The 16,447-nt window shown below is 42.5% G+C and overlaps 1 protein-coding gene across 14 annotated transcripts in view; it reads right to left on the reverse strand.

Moving 5' to 3' along the window:
- The window catches only part of DHX40 (DEAH-box helicase 40), a 1,529,377-nt gene that overhangs the window by 1,344,576 nt on the left and 168,354 nt on the right, over positions 1–16,447 (reverse strand). The gene's annotated exons all lie outside the window — the stretch shown is intronic.

Genomic DNA, 16,447 nt, shown 5'->3' on the forward strand with positions numbered 1-16,447 from the left:
GTCTGGGGTAGGTAAGCTAGGGGGGGAGTGGAGATTCTGATCTGAGCCAATATGATTATATGTAGTAGTGTCATGGGAGCGTATGTCTGAACGCGTCTACGGGCTGCTTGATGGGTGTTATCATGATCTGTTGCTCATTCGGATGGGTGAGATTACATTTCTTTGTGGTTCCGGAACGAGTGCACGTCGTGAGTCTTGGGTACTAAAGTTAATGGTTATAGGCTTCTTTGAATAAGAGGAATGTTAAGATTAGAAGTTCTGATTGTGCAGTCATGACATTACCGCGTGAGTTTTCACCTGAGCCAGGATCCATTACAACAGCTGTTTCATGTGCTACAATCGATTTGTAATATTTTTCACGGATGCAAACAGGTTTTTTTTTTAATAATAAGGTGTGTATACAGTTCACAGTTATGAGTGTGACACGCAATTTGGCAACTGTATGTCTGATGGAATGGATGTTTGATGCGTTTCGTGTAGGTATTTGTTTGGAGTTAATGTCAATGCACAGGGCTTTATAATCCACCTTAGATATGTTTAAATGAGTTTCTTTGGTCTCAGGGGCATATATGTGCAATATTGGCACCTGGTACGTAGTATAGCATACGATCATGATAGTGAAGTCAGCACAATCACTAGTGGAGTGAGATGGAGGTTGGATGGGGGTCCTTTTGGCAATATGTTTCTTGTTTAAAATGGTCTGGGTGGCACCATGTAGGGGGCTGATGAACGCCTTCAGGATCTGTTAAAGTGAGTTCTTTTACTGTTATTAATGTGGGCCCGCTTATTCTTGATGATGGGATTGAAAAGGGGATGCTCTCAATTCATGGCACCTACGTTTGGAAAGTGTGGACTGATATGGCTATGGAGGTGATTAACTCCTAATTTCAGGACGGGAAGGGGTTGTGAGGTTAATTGGGTTATGCTGTGTATTGGGACAGGCTATGGTAGATAGGTGGTCATTTCGGTATGGTCCGTTAGTGTTTTGAACTTGATTTTTGGGTCAGGCTTATAGTACATAGTCACTACCACAGTATTATTTTTATGGTTAACATGCATGTAGACATTATCTGTCGGCCTCTCCCTTGCACTAACACGTTAAGATATTCCTCTCATTGATGCTGTTTTAGTGATTGAGGTTTTTATTACGAGTTTCTGAGGGGATGGTTTGCTAACTTGGCCTACTCCATACACGGTGGGGAGACTCTAGGGACGAATTGAGTTGGGTGGATTGAATTAGAGTTAAATGAAGCCTGAAGTGTATTAGGGTTATAAGACGGGTTTTTGCATGGCAGAATGTTTGAATAGGTATTATGGGTATGATGGGAAATATGGGAGGGAGCGGGGTGGTGTTTCTCACTACGCGATTGTGGACGGGAGGTTCCAGTGATTTGGGTTGGACAAATCCAAGAAGGTTTTGGTGTTGTTTGTTTCTTTTATTGTTTTTAGTGGGGGGTGTTTTGAGTTACTAGGTTTCATCACAGAGGGGGTGCTTAGCAGTGCATACATGGCAACCTCTTACAAGAAGAGTTTACAGGTAATTTCCTGGACTGTTAATGGAGCGATCTGTGTGAATAAGAGGAAATTAATTTTAGTAGACTTGATGAGTTGGGGGCAGATGTTGCCCTGCTTCAGGAAACACATTTGTTGGAGGCAGAGGCAGATAAGTGGAAACGAGAATGGGTTGGTAATGTGTATTGTTCTGCTTTCACATCCATCTCAAGAGGTGTATGTACCTTGATTAGGAAGAACCTACCAATTTCTGAAATTAGTTGTCAAAAAGATAAGGAGGGTAGAATTGTTTGTGTAAAATTGAAAATTCAAAATGTTATATACTGTATTTGTAATATCTATGCTCCTAATGGAGGGGATGATTTTTTTTTGTTACTCTCGCAGTTTTTTCAAAATGTGAATGAAAGGAATGTCATTGTGGGGGGAGATTTTAATGTCACTCTAGAACCACAGCTGGATAAGAGTGGGGGATCTTTAAACAATGAAAAAAAGTTGAAAAGGGAGGCCTTGAACAAATTCATGGCGGAGTGGAATCTTTCAGACGTGTGGAGACTACAGAATCCTACACTCAGACAATATACCTTTTTCTCAGCCAGGCATAAAATATACTCGAGGATTGACCTACTCTTGACTTCAGGGTTGTGCATGCAGGGCTTCAATGGGGGTGATATTAAAGGCATCATAATCTCAGATCATGCTCCTATCACCTTGGAAATGAAACTAACCTTTCCGTTACCTAAAACGAATGCATGGAGAATGAATGCAACACTTCTGGATGACATTGAAATCTTGGACACAATAGTAAAAGAAGCAATGTCTTTTGTGGTAGAGAATTGGACTGGAGAAGTGAAAGTGGAATTTGTGTGGGAGGCTTTTAAGTCCTACATAAGAGGAATGCTGATAGGCCTCTCAAGCAAAAAGAAAGGAGACAAAGAAAATTAGATTAAAGGAATGGTTCGGGCAGAAAATATTATTGTCCCTCTGGGTCGGCCATGTGGTTTTAACCATATTTTGATTGATCGTACAAACATTTTCTATGCACCTTGCCAGAGTTTTCGTCTCTTGAACACAAGCAGAATCAGGCAGCAGGGCGCAGCCATTTTGTGATAATGCGTTTGCAGCACTAAATCATATCCCCCGCCCCTGATCCTGACATGACTAGACGCGTACCGCCCATTTCACAACGCCAAAGCACGTCTCGTGTCAACATTCTCTGTGCCTCAGCTACTGACGTGTCGCCATGGAAACGGCAGGAAGCCCCTTTCCTGGACAAGTATAAACAGAGCGTTTCACAACACACAACAGCAGATTTTCTTTTCCATTCCTCTCGCTGTATTTCTTTGAGTATTCTGTGACTCGTTTCTGTACTCTGGTCAGCTACCTTCGTTGCTTGTAGCCCCTGTGAACAGATACCAGTACCATCGCTATCATTTATTTTCGTTTCTTCACCACACAATGGCAACAATAATGCCCTACCTGTACGAGCCCGAGTATTCGGAGGAGGAATTACTGGAAAGAGGAAGCTCTGTAGTCGATGGGGATTTGGACAACAGTTGGGCGGATGTTTCAACAGATGAAGAGCCTGGGCCTAGTCGCATGGACGGTGTTTCCACCTGGTGCACCTGCAGTCGGTGCGCGCTAATGCCAACCAAGGTGGAGAACTGCTGCTGCCAAGAAAACTCTGGATGCTTGTCCTACATATCGCAAGGCGATCCACAGCCGCAATGCGTTACCGAGCTGCCACGGCAGTTTGTCTCACACGATCCGTGTTGAGGATTTTGATGGTGCTTATGCACGAACTTCGCGCAACAGTTCGCCCTCGTAATCCAAGCAACGAGTAAGTGTAGTCTGGTTGTGATGTCAGTTAGGCCACTACTATTTCACGGTTGTCCCCTATATTCTCGTAACTTCAAGATATCATTGTCATATCCGTTTAGTCTTGCAATTCTCTAGTAATAGTCGCATAGAAGTCGTTCAATATTGTGCAGTGTCTAGTTAGCATTTGCCCTGGCAAAAATGCCATTGTATACAAGAATTGTCATTGACAACTAAGGTTTAATACACTTATCTTGGTCATTTAAAAACAGATTGTATCTTTTTGTTTCATAGTTGGTACCGGCTGGTGGCCTATCGTTCGTACACATGGTGGCTTATTGGGAGGCTTGGATACTGCGTTCGACGAGTAATACCCGCCTGTGTCGTTGGCGCCATTAGACAAACTTTCCACAGCAACAGTGGTCAGTACAGGGGATTTTCCCTCGCCGAGCTGCAACCAGACCTTCACAATGTGTAGTATTTTTGTTCCATCAAAATAAGAAACCAAATAAAACACAACATATATTTTATCTAAGGTTATTTCACTTTTTTAGTGAATCAAGTGTCTCAATTCAGCAGTGTTCCGTTACATTGTCTGCATGCCTCCCAGCCCATCCATCCCACCCCCCACTATCAAAGGCAGTTCGTGCCAGTGGATGTGCGCTGCCATGGGGGGCTGTCAGGGGCGCGAAGGGCCAAGGTGCCAAACAACATGTACACTTCAAAAGGTATCCCACGCCCAGGGGCCATTGTTCCTCAGACCCCGTGTCTCCAGGCATGCCTTCCCTGAAGCAGGCCGCGCCCCTGCAATGTACATAATACCACGACATACACACGTCATTCATTCACAAAAACACCCCTTTTTGTTATTCTTCATAGACCACTGGATGTTTACCTTGAGAACATATTTGAGCACTGCAAGTCAACTCGTGAATGTGCTACTCTATGATCGCTTCGAGTGAACTCGTCAGTGTGCTACCTGTGAACATCTCCCTGTTCTCCTTCCACTAATTACTCTGTTTGCTGAATCCAGCTGTTTGTTGGTCAAGGTAAGGACATGTATCCTAATCGTATTGCATCCTTCGCGGGCCGTGCCTATAGTATAAGCATGTTTCATTTTCGTGCATGATAGATCATTTAAGGGACGAGTAACATGTTCTGATTTTCAACACATCAATTAATCGTTTGTGAGATTTATCCTATTATACAGCCGCACACGCTTCACTGGTTTTGCTGTGGTGCCCAAAAGAAAGCGTGCATCGAAAAATGTATGGTCCAATTCATTCTTTCTCACATGCTCATGCAAAATAATTTTCTAATAATGTTGACCTTTATTTTGCAGAATTTACAACAATGCCTGCATGTGCTATTTTCGGTTGCCCTTCGAAGACCCATGACAAATCCGAAGGCATTACAATGCATGTATTCCCTAAGACTGTTGATCGAATAAGAGAATGGGTCAGACGTTGCGGATATCTACTGGAAGACCTTGAAAGTAGAGTCAACCAAGTCTTGGAGGACAAGAGGGGTCATCGATACCGCATCTGCAGCCTGCTCTTCTCACCGGATATGTACGACACATCCTTGTACACAAAGAGGAATCAAGCGAGAGCAACTCGGAAATTGCTCCCAAACGCTATTCCGACTTTACTCGTGGAAATGCCGCCACAGGTGAGTCACACTGCAGGATTTAGCTTTACGTCTGTATTTTCGGTGTAAATGCCACTTATAGTACTTTCCATATTTATGTGATTGAATAGCTGCTGAAATAATGAGTTTTTTGCTAAACATCAGTCCATGTTTTGTAGAACCCACATAGAAAAATGATTTATGGGGACGGATAACTATGCTATATTATGCGTTTCAATAAGTGTAATTTTCTAGTATTCAGTCTCCTTACATGCCATTTTGTAATGTTTGAATTTCTAAATCGAATAATACTTTCCCTTTACCACTCCCTTACTATCCACTGAATATGAAGGAACAAGATTCAACATCCACGTGTTGCCTGGAGTTATCAACTACTTCGAGCGCCTATCAGGTAATCTTACCTAGCTATTCTGTTCCAGACTGGTTTTATGTACGGAATTCTAGATAATGTGATCATATTTATGCAACGTATCATTGCATTACACCATGTTTCTTTACCACTTTACTGTTGATATGTACCTTTGTCGTCTTTCCAAATTGTGTGTACCGTTTCCAATCTTTTCGACCTCACTAATGAAAGTACTGTGTTTCAGGGAGATGCTGAAGCGTCCACTACAATCCGAACACCCCTCGTAGTAGATCCGGTGTCAGGGGTATTGGTCATCATAGATCAATAGGACGAGATAATCAGATCATATTTTCGCAACCTATCATTGCATTGCACAATGTTTCTTTGCCACTTTACTGTTGATATGTACCTTTGTCGTCTTTGTCCCGTTTCCAATCTTTTCGACCTTACTAATGCAAGTACTGTGTTTCAGGGAGATGCTGCAACGTCCGATACAATTACATTATCCATTGAGGTTGTTCCGGAATCAGACAATACAGTTGCTCCGGAGCCAGAGGTATGCGCATTGGCAGTACCATTGAATAAAAGAAAGTTGGTCTAATTAGATGTTTAATGCCAATGACTTATTTTAAAAGGATACTATTTTTTTGTAGGGATGTATACAAGATCCGTATATTGAACCGGAGGGACGTGTATCAGAGTCGTTCCGCCAGTTTGCTGATGTTAGAGTAAAGAAGGTTTCAAAGAAAAGAAATAAAAATAAGGTTAGTTATAAACACTTTCTATTGTTGGCAAAGGTTTTGTGCTAATGCCTTCATTATATGCTTTTTTATGTCAATTGTACAACACTGTATGTTGTATTTAGACTGAACATCCCTTTTCCTATCTGTCCTGTAGTTGCCCAATCGAGTACGGACTATGCAGACACAGACAGCGATACAAATGACAGATGCTGCTTGCCAAACTGTTTTCACCATGGATGAACTATTCATTGAGGCACGTCGTGTTAACACTCGAGATGCCTATGTCCAATGGCCAGAAAATGAATTAATAAGACCAGCGATTCCAGCAAAGTGTTCTTGGACCATTGCTACAATGCACCTGCTCTGCCAGAGGAAGACGCAATTGAATTTATAGAAGATAGTTTTACATTACTCGATGACCACTTTACACAATCGACACCCGTCAAAAAAATTCCCCCCAAAAAACAGTCCACATTGATGTTTTATCCTATCCATCGTCAAGTAACAGATGTTGAAATGACAGAAACTGAAGCATCAACACTATTGACTGACGAAACAGACAAAGATATCGACTATAGTGTGTCCGGTTTGGTTGATATGTCCACAACGGTTCAGTCCGAAACAACAGTGTTGCCAGATGACAATATAATAAAAGAGGACAAATACATAGTATTCGACAGCAGCTTGATGGAGATTATAAAGATACTGAACTGTGTGCATTCAGTGGGAGGGGAAGTATGTGGAAAGCCATTGGTGAGCATGACTCGTCTAACACAAGGCAGTAACCTGAAAATACGTGCCACCTGTGAAAAGTCACATAAAGCATTTGCATGGTCTGCTCAACCGATGCTGGGGAAACTGCCAGCTGGCAATCTACTGTGTGCAGCAGCTTTACTTTTCAGTGGCTCTAGTTTCACGAAGCTATCGAGTTTCTTTCAGTTTGTGGGACTACATTTCATTTCTAAAACGCAATACTACAAATACCAACGTGATTATCTATTCTCTGCCATTAATGAAGCTTGGAAAATTGAACAATTGGCTATTGAAAGTACATTCCCAGACAAATGGTTCAGGCTAGCTGGCGATGGACAGTGTGACAGCCCCGGATTTTCTGCTAAGTACTGCACCTACCATCTTCAGGACATGGAAAGAAAGAAAATTGTGAGTTTGGTGGTCGTGCAGGTGTCCCAATGTAAATCCTCGGTGGCCATGGAAAAACCTGGTTTTATAAAATCACTGGAAGATGTAGAATCGAGGGGAATGCAAATCGACCTCATAGCCACAGACAGACATGTTTCAATAGCCAAGACAATGAGAGAGCAGTATCCAAATATTAAACATTAGTTTGATGTATGGCATGTTGCCAAATCAATTAATAAAGAAATCTCGGCTGCAGGGAAAAAAAAAGGTTTGAAAGTATTTCTCAATGGTCCCAGTCTTTCAGCAACCATCTTTGGTGGAGCTCCAAAACATGTGATGGGTCTGTGGAAATTCTACTGGAAAAATGGCCCTCACTGATGCACCACTGTTCCAACGTTCACCACTGGACAGAAAACCAACATTTCCACTAATGTGAACATGGCCCTTTGTCCCCAGAGCAGGCACGGAAGAAGAAGTGATTGATACCATCTTCACCTACACACAAAGCCCTTGAGAAGATTGTGTTTGATAAAACTCTATCAAGAGATTTGAAGGGACTCACAGAATTCTGTCACACAGGAGATTTGGAGGTGTTCCACAATATGTGCCTAAAGTACAGGCCAAAGAGATTGCATTTTGGCATCCAGGGGATGAAATGTAGGACTTTACTAGCGGTATTAGCGCATAACGAGAATGTGGGCCGGGAACAATCTAGGACTGCAGGAAACTTGGGGATGCTTCGCTACAACATGACCTTTACAAAAAGAAGCAAAAAATTGGTGGTCAAGCCAGTATATGATCAAATGTAATTCGATTTTGTGAAAGATCTCATTGTTAATGTCATCGAGATGCATACTCATGGAATCGCGCACAAATCTGTTCCAAGCACACATACATTGCCACAAAACATTGCCAGCGTACCATGTCCATCCAAAGCAGAGCTTGTTAAATCGTTCAAATCCCGGTTGAAATGATTACTGTCTGTTTTTATTTTTGCAAACAAATGTTTCTATAATCTGTATAAATAAAGTATGCATTTTGTCTTTTGATATCTATCCTCTGAGTCCTTTATCTTGAAAATATCTTACAATTATTACGATTTCTTTCACATTTCACAGTTTAGTTGAGATACTGTGGGACCTTCATTTTTAGTGTTAATGAACAATGGGTAACAGTGTGTAAGAATATTTGGGTTTTGGCAGTTGACTTGCAATAAAGTTCCGCAAAAAACAGAATAACTGCTGGACCTACAAAAGGGATTAGACATAGGCCACAAAACATTCTAGGCACGCAAGAAGTACCGACTGTGAAAACATTCCATGCGGTAGGAGGCCATGAAATAAGCAGTGGTGGCCCTATTGGCAAATTACACCTACAGCTGAGCAGCGCCACGAACAACGAGCGGCCCCCTATTTCCTGAGCCCGTGTTTCAAAATTCATTTTATCATGGATGCGTTGACAAGGGATGTTTCAAAGTAAGAATGTATGTTCATTTTGAGTAAAGGTCACCAGCTTTGAAGTTCGGCTTGGGAGCTGTGAGGCCCCACACGTCCCTCACACAGTATAAGGTTCAATTGTTTTTTTACCTTGAGAGGCAGGGACCATTGCGAAAGGGATTGAATTGAAGGGGGGTGTAGTAACGTATGATATGATTAGGTTGCCCATTCCGAAACTGCACCTAGTTACATGTAATTTCAGTTTATGAGAAAACGTTGACACGAACGGAGGATTCTGCATCACGGTCTGCATTACGCCTAGAGAAAGGAAATTGCAAATGTAATGTAAGTTTCTCTTTAGACGATTTCATACCAGATCTAATTGAAATAAGAATAGCTGACCGTTACTTATGGGTGACATTGTACTTGTTCGTTCTGTTTGACATATTGTAATGAAGTGCTAGTACTTCTATCTACCGGGCAACAGGGGCAGGCCAGCATCGAGACATATGTAGACCACCACTCATTTCTCCCTGGCTCAACGCTAATAAATCATTACATTGTTTTTGCACCTCAAATTATTGCCCCAGTTTACGCATTACATTTAGAGCTGAACATTCTCACTTGCACTATCCGCGGAAGCAAATAGCAGAGTACTTTGATATTCCACGTTGTATTCTCTCGGTTCACATTGTGTCACCTCTGCGCTAATAAAGGAAATTAATACTTGTAATAAAGATCGGTTACTGAGACACTTTTCGATTTTTATCTTTTGCAAACAATTAGATCGTGCCGTTCTGCGATTGTCATCTATTCCAGACCCCGACCGTTGGCTTCTTCAATCACCAGCTGCAGCTACATGTCAATCGCTGGATCTACTTGACCGTATTTTGGGACGACAGACAAGGTCCAATCTGTCCGTACGCGGTACCGGCAATTAGGAGCAACATAATAACCTTTACGGTGGTCCTGTACCAAGTTGAAGCACCAGCCTTGCAACTCACCGTGCGACCAAAGTGCTTCGATTACCCAAAACGAACACCCTGTGTACCCAAAAGGAACATTGCATGGCTCACGATAAACATTTGCGGATTTATTACCCAAAACGAACACCCTGTGTACCCAAATGGAACAGGGCGTGACTCACGATAAACATTTGCGGATTTATTACCTAAAAAGTACACCCTGTGTACCCATAAACGAACAGCGCTTGACTCACGATAAACATTTGCGGATTTATTAAACGACAGACAAGGTCCAATCTGTCCGTACGCAGTACCGGCAAAGAAAAAAAGTTCTATTTTAATTGATTCGGTCACACGCCGATTGTTATCGAAACATTTAATGTGAAATAAATGTACTTTACCAATTGTACAGTTTTGTTGTTTCCTTTTAAAGTACAGTTTCATATTCCTAATTGTGACACGCCGCGCTGTCAGGCGATGTGTGTTGTTTTTTGGGTTCCGCATCTAGTCGCGTAGGTGACGACTGGGTGCGTTTGGCCACGCTGCCCAGCAACGTCATGGAGAGAGGCAGAGAATATAAATGATTTGGTGATGTCAAGCTCAGGGGCGGGGGATATGATTTAGTGACGCAAACTCAGGTCACCCACGGGGATGCGGCAAGTAATAAAATTATCACAAGATGGCCGCGCCCTGCTGCCTGATTTTGCTTGTGTTCATGAGACGAAAACTCGGGTAAGGTGCATATGAAATGTTTGTACGATCGATCGAATTAAGATTAAAAGCACATGGCCGAACCATAGGGACAGCAATATTTCTGACCGAACCATTCCTTTAAGAGCCTAAATGAGGAAATTGTGGAACTTGAAAAATGAAATATGCAAACATATACTGTGAGCTCTTTCAATTTGATCAAAAAGAAGAAAGAAAAGCTGGAAGATTTACTTTCAACAAGGGCTGAAAGACTCCTTTTCAAAGCGGGAAGCAAGTATTATGAGAAAGGCGAAAAATGTGATTGCCTACTGGCTCATCATCTAAGAGTGGTGAATAGCGAAACACTGATCAGTGCAATTGAAAATAGAGATGGAATTATGACTTATGAGCTTATTGAAATTAACGAAATGTTCAAGGAATATTATTCCAACCTATACTCCTCAGAGGTGCATATGAGTCATGTGGAAGTTAGACACTTTGTAAACGGCTTTAAATTCAAAAGTCTAAAGTCAAAGTACAGAGTTTGCCTTGAGAAGGACTTGAGTGTGGCTGAGCTCAAAAGAGCAGCACGTTTTATAAACTCAGGCAAATGCCCGGGGCTGGATGGTCTGCCTGCCAAACTGTATAACATTTTCCCAGATGAGGTTTTCAGTCATATGCTGACCATGTTTCGCTCATCATTGAAGGATGGTCGGCTTTCAGCGACAACAAGACATGCCTCTAAATCCCTTTTCCTGAAGGAGGGGAACCCATCAGTAAAAACAAGCAGCATCGACCCATAAGCATGATAATTATAGATAATAAAATCTTCACGAAAGCCTTAGCTTTAAGAATGGAGCACATACTACTGGATATTATAGATCAGAGTCAAACAGGCTTCGTAAAAGGGAGGCATGCATCGGAGAATATGAGGAGACTTTGTTCGAAAGCAGGGAACATCTGGAGGAGGTGGTGGTTCTATCGTTGGATGCAGAGAAGGCTTTCGACCAGATAGAGTGGGAGTGCCTTTTGGCAGCTTTGGAAGGATTTGGGAAAAACATAATAGAATGGATTAGGCTCTTATACTCATGCCCAACAGCTAGTGTGAACACAAATGGCCTTGTATCAGAGGAATTTGAACTTAAAAGGGGTACAAGACAAGGCTGCCCCCTCTCGCCCATACTATTTGTCATTGCAATGGAGCTTCTAGCTGTGAAGATAAGAAAAGATAGAACAATTGAAGGAGTACATTATGGTGAGGCCTGTCAAAAAGTTTGGCTTTACGCAGATGATGTGCTGTTGGTTCTTCAAAACATCGAGTCTTCTGTTCTGGCACTAATAGACCAAATTGACATCTTTCACAGGATCTCGGGGTACAAGATTAACTGGACAAAATCTGAAGCATTACCAGCATCAAACTCCTGCTCGAACTTGAAATTGAGTGCCTATGGTTTCAATTGGTGTCCTGACAAGATGCGCTACCTTGGAGTCTGGCTGACAAAAGATGTGTCTAAAATGATGGAGGTCAATCTATCATACATTACCCAAAATTTTGAATCAGATTTAAAAAGATGGAATGAGCTGAGATTAAGTCTCTGGGGAAGGGTGTATGCAATTAAAATGACGTCAGCACCACAAATTAATTATGTACTGCATGATCCCCTTACAGATCAAAACGAGCTTCATAAAGAAAATTGATACCTTGATCCAAACCTTCCTGTGGGATGGTAAGCAGCCACGTTTGAAACTATGGAAAGTACAACTGTCCCAGGAAGGTGGTGGTCTGGGTGTTCTGGATTTTGAAAACTATCATCTGGCATTTGGTGCTCGACATTTAGTTCCATTCATAGAAAACTCAACGGATGTCTGGACACAAGCGGAGGCGAGTAGATCTTCTCCACTAGCCACAAGAGCAATTCTAACGTCGGTGGATGGGGCAGGCTGTAAATCATTTCCACCAACTGCATTTATAAGGTCATGCTGGAGAGGTCTTCTGAGGAAAAGTAAAAAGGATGTTGTTGGCAACAGTATTACTTCAATCTGGTTGAATCCAGACATACAACTGGAAGGGAAATCTCTATTCTGGTCAAATTGGCTGCTGGGTGGTATAGAGTTGCTGGAAGATCTTGTGGAGGGCAAACAATGAATCAGCTTTAAGCAATTAACTTTAGAAAAGATCTCAAAGATTGTACACTGGGGGAATATAGAAAGCTGAAGAAAGCTCTGGTGAACAAAATTCCAGAGGATTGCAAGGGGTGGCACATCTGGTTAAGAGAATATAAATCAGTAGGTCACCTGGCCTCTAAGGTGTACACGAATTTGGAACAGTAAACAGAGCCAAATAAAGACTTACTGGACAAATGGTCAGAGATTCTAGGATCGGAGATGACTGAGAATAGGTGGAGGAACTTGTGCAAGAATGTGGCTCTTACCTCTTTGAATATTGGTGAAAGGAGCTGCCAAATCAAAATATTGAGTATATTGGATGCCGCAAATATTATTTGCAAGGGGGTTACTTGATTCGGAGGCCTGTTGGAGGTGTAAGCATGTCAGGGGAACCTTTGAACACATGATTTTGGATTGCTACGAATTAAGAAGCTTCTGCGGGGAGGTCACTTCTAGAATGAATAAGGTTCTTATGTTGAACGAAGACTATGATTATGCAAGTATAATTCTGGGTGAGGAAGACTTGGTGGAAGATCTCTCTTTCTCACAAAGATTCTGTTTTTTCAGGGTGGCGAAGTCTGCAAAAACAATTATTCTGAGGAAGTGGAAAAGTGAAGAAAGACCAGTTGTTTCAGAATGGCTGATGGACCTAAAACAAGTGTCAAGAATGGAGAAAATTATTCTGCACAGAGCCAAGAAAATGAACTTATTTGGACAAATCTGGGATAGATTTCTGGAACTGTAAGATTGTTTTAATATGTTCCACCATGAATGTTTGTATGTAATGCTCGATTGTTTCTTGTAAGGAACTTCTACTGCTGAAATCTGTTGGGTACTCTTAATGTGATGAACTTAGTTTTAGGCTTGTTTATTCTTATGATGACTATGGACGTTTGGGGTTTTACGTTATGTATTTAAATTTAATAAACATGTAAATACAAAAACCTTAGCTATGACAGGAAGGGACTATACTATCTGGCCGTATCTAGAATATACCTTAATGCAGAGTCCATCTAGAGCGAGTAGTGAAGTTTTGGAATGAAAGCTGGTGCAGTTGCTTTGGCACTGAAACCGAAATTCAGTCCTGAGTGCAACTCCATTCTTGCCATTGCTGAGACGCTGGTCTGTGGCCATAGTCCGGTACATGTGCTGCTGAGACTGGAAGTGACATCTTTGTAGTACCGAGTAAGGATCTGCCAGCATTCTTTCCTCATTTTTTGAGGTTCATGCATCATCTCTGAAACAGGTGCTGGGTTAATCTCTGTAACCTCATCGGGTTGGGAACTGGGATTTTGGAGGTAAGGAAAGAGGTCTTGTGGAGTGTATTGGTGGAAAGTGTGAGGCTCGGGAGAATCTCTAGGCATGACCCATGTTTGTATCCTAAAACTCACTTCAAGACCACTACGAAAAACGACTCTCTGTGCCTCCATCTTCCTAGGCTTTACGGAAGCCTCCAACACAGTTTAGCAGCAGATCCTACTAGACTTTTCCCAATCCATTACCAGCATCCAGAACTCTGCTTTGCTATGACTTACATTTTTCCTCAGAGGCAGATCTTATAGTGTCATGCACTCCCGCTTCTTCTTTGAGACTCTACCCCTCACATGTGGCATTCTTCGAGGGATGTCCTTGTCCCCTCTCCTCTTCAATCTGTTCCTCTGTCCGCTTGCTAATACAATTAACTTATTTAGTCTAAACTCCTACATGTGTGCTGACGGCAAACAGATTCTTCTGTGCTTTGACAAACAATGTTGCCACTTGGATCCTCCTTTGGCCCCCTATCTTCAAGCTATTGAAGCCTGAATGAGATCCAGCTGGATGAAGCTGAACCCCCCCAAAACTGAAAACCTACTCATAGGCGACAACCCTCAACTTTGAAACTTGTCTGACCACCTGCCCTTGCTCCTTACTGACCATCTTCATCAAAGACTTCATTGATCAAAATGTCTGCTTCACTATTCGAGTGAGCTCTGTGATTACATCCTGCTTCTTCTTGTTAAAACTCCCCTGCATCATACTCCCCTTTATATCCTTTCTTGAAAGCTTCATTGATGTCAATACATTAAAATCCCCCTGCCTGGATTATGGCGACAGTGTCTAGGCCACTAACCCAATCAGCTTTCTCATTGCAAGGTTGAAACACGCCATAGCCAGGTTTCTGATTTACCTCTAGCAGAGAACCCACATCTCACCAGCAATAACATCCCTCCTTTGTCTCCTCTCCAGAAAAATAATTGAATTCAAGAAAGCTTCCCTATTCCATAGAGTTGTGCAAGGCTGAGGCCCAGACTTACTCTGCTCCAAATATGCACACCACGCCGCCTGCAGGACCCTTTGCTCCGCAAGCGCTTGACTCCTCCATATCCCAAAAACAAAGGAGAAGGCCATGGGTGGCAGAGCCTTCTTCTATCCTGGTGCAAAACTCTGAAACTCTCTTCCAATCACATGCCTTTCATTCTCCTCCTTGAGTCCTACCTTCTGATGTTCCCTCTTGTACTTGCGCACTGAGGCTAACGGTGGAGTGTAGTGTGTGACAAGAGCACTAAATAAAAGCAATACGCATGTAAATAAAAGTGCCTATAAGGTGAAACTCAAAATATGTACTCAGAGATATTCAAAATCGTAAATGAGGTGACAACAAAACCAAAGCCTTAACACTCAGTTTCACCAACCCCTGAAGTAGTGGAAGAAGACTATGCTCCCTTTTTTGCGAAAAAAACCAAGATTCATTAGAAACAAGGACAACGTGTTCCAACAAGACAAGACCCCATCTGCCCTGAGCTAGTAGCAGCAAAATGTTTGATGGCTTCCATTTATATCAAAAGAAGCTCTGGACGACTAGGCCTCCAAACGGAAAGCCTCTTCTTTGCAAGGTGACCATTTCCCTGTTGCCTTCAGAAAAAAGAATACGGTAACTCCGAGAGCATCACTCACCACCTTTGTGAATGCGTCTCTGTCATGTGCAGGGGTCAAGTCCCTCCTCAAAAAGGCTTATGTAATCCTGCACCTCAAGAAGCTCAACACTTTCCCAAGCTTCCTCGCCCCAAATCGAGCTTTCCTTATGAGTAAAGCCTGGAAAAGATTGCCACTGATCAACTACAAGAGTCCAGCGAGGGGAATGGACTTTTCCATGACACCCAGTTGGCCTTCAGATCAGCAAACAGGAACGAAAACAAATTGACTGACCATCAGGGAGGAACTCAAAATCCTGAAGGGCAGCCACTCAGCCATGCTGATTTTCGTAGACCCTTTGGCCGCTTGTGAGTCTCAGGAGGATAGCTCAGGGGTAATGCGCTCACTTTGGAAGCAAGACGACGCGGAGCAACACAGGTTCGATCCCCGGGTCCGCGCTTGCAAATCTCTGGGTATTAAGCGCTTTATAAATAACCAATTACAATGATGCTGTGGACTAGGATATCCTAGTACAACACAGCTGAAACAAGCAATTGGGATAGCTGTAACAGGCTTTTCTTAGTCAACCTCTTTCCTCAAAGGCAATTGGTCCCGTTTGTCATTTGGCAGATATGACACTAAGTCACACCATCGAGCCGATGGAGTCCCGCAACGATCAGCTTCATCTCCAGGGCTGGTAACCATTTACAGGCAGCCTCTCACAACAAACCAGGACTCATCTCATTTTAGCCCTCGTTGATTTATTTATTTATTGGATATTTGTAAGGCGCCTATACAACGAATGGTGTTTCAACTCTATGTGGTTAAGCTGCAGATCTGAATCCACCTTGAAAGACAACCAGTACAAAGACACTGGCTACCTGTTATAAACTCGGGGTTGAATGAGCCATAGCTTTGTATGGAACAACAGGAGCAAGACTGACATCCAGATCTGCAGGCCGACTAAAACCACAAGGTTGCACCGCAGAGATTTGTCATGCGAATACCTTCAAGAGGCTCACAATCCCACCGAGCAGAGGAGAAAGCTCAGTTTCACCAAAGGTCTTTTTCCGAAGTATTGGCTTTTAC

Source organism: Ambystoma mexicanum, chromosome 9, assembly GCF_040938575.1.
Source record: "Ambystoma mexicanum isolate Mex_15411 chromosome 9, UKY_AmexF1_1, whole genome shotgun sequence".
NCBI classification, from domain to species: Eukaryota; Metazoa; Chordata; class Amphibia; order Caudata; family Ambystomatidae; genus Ambystoma; species Ambystoma mexicanum.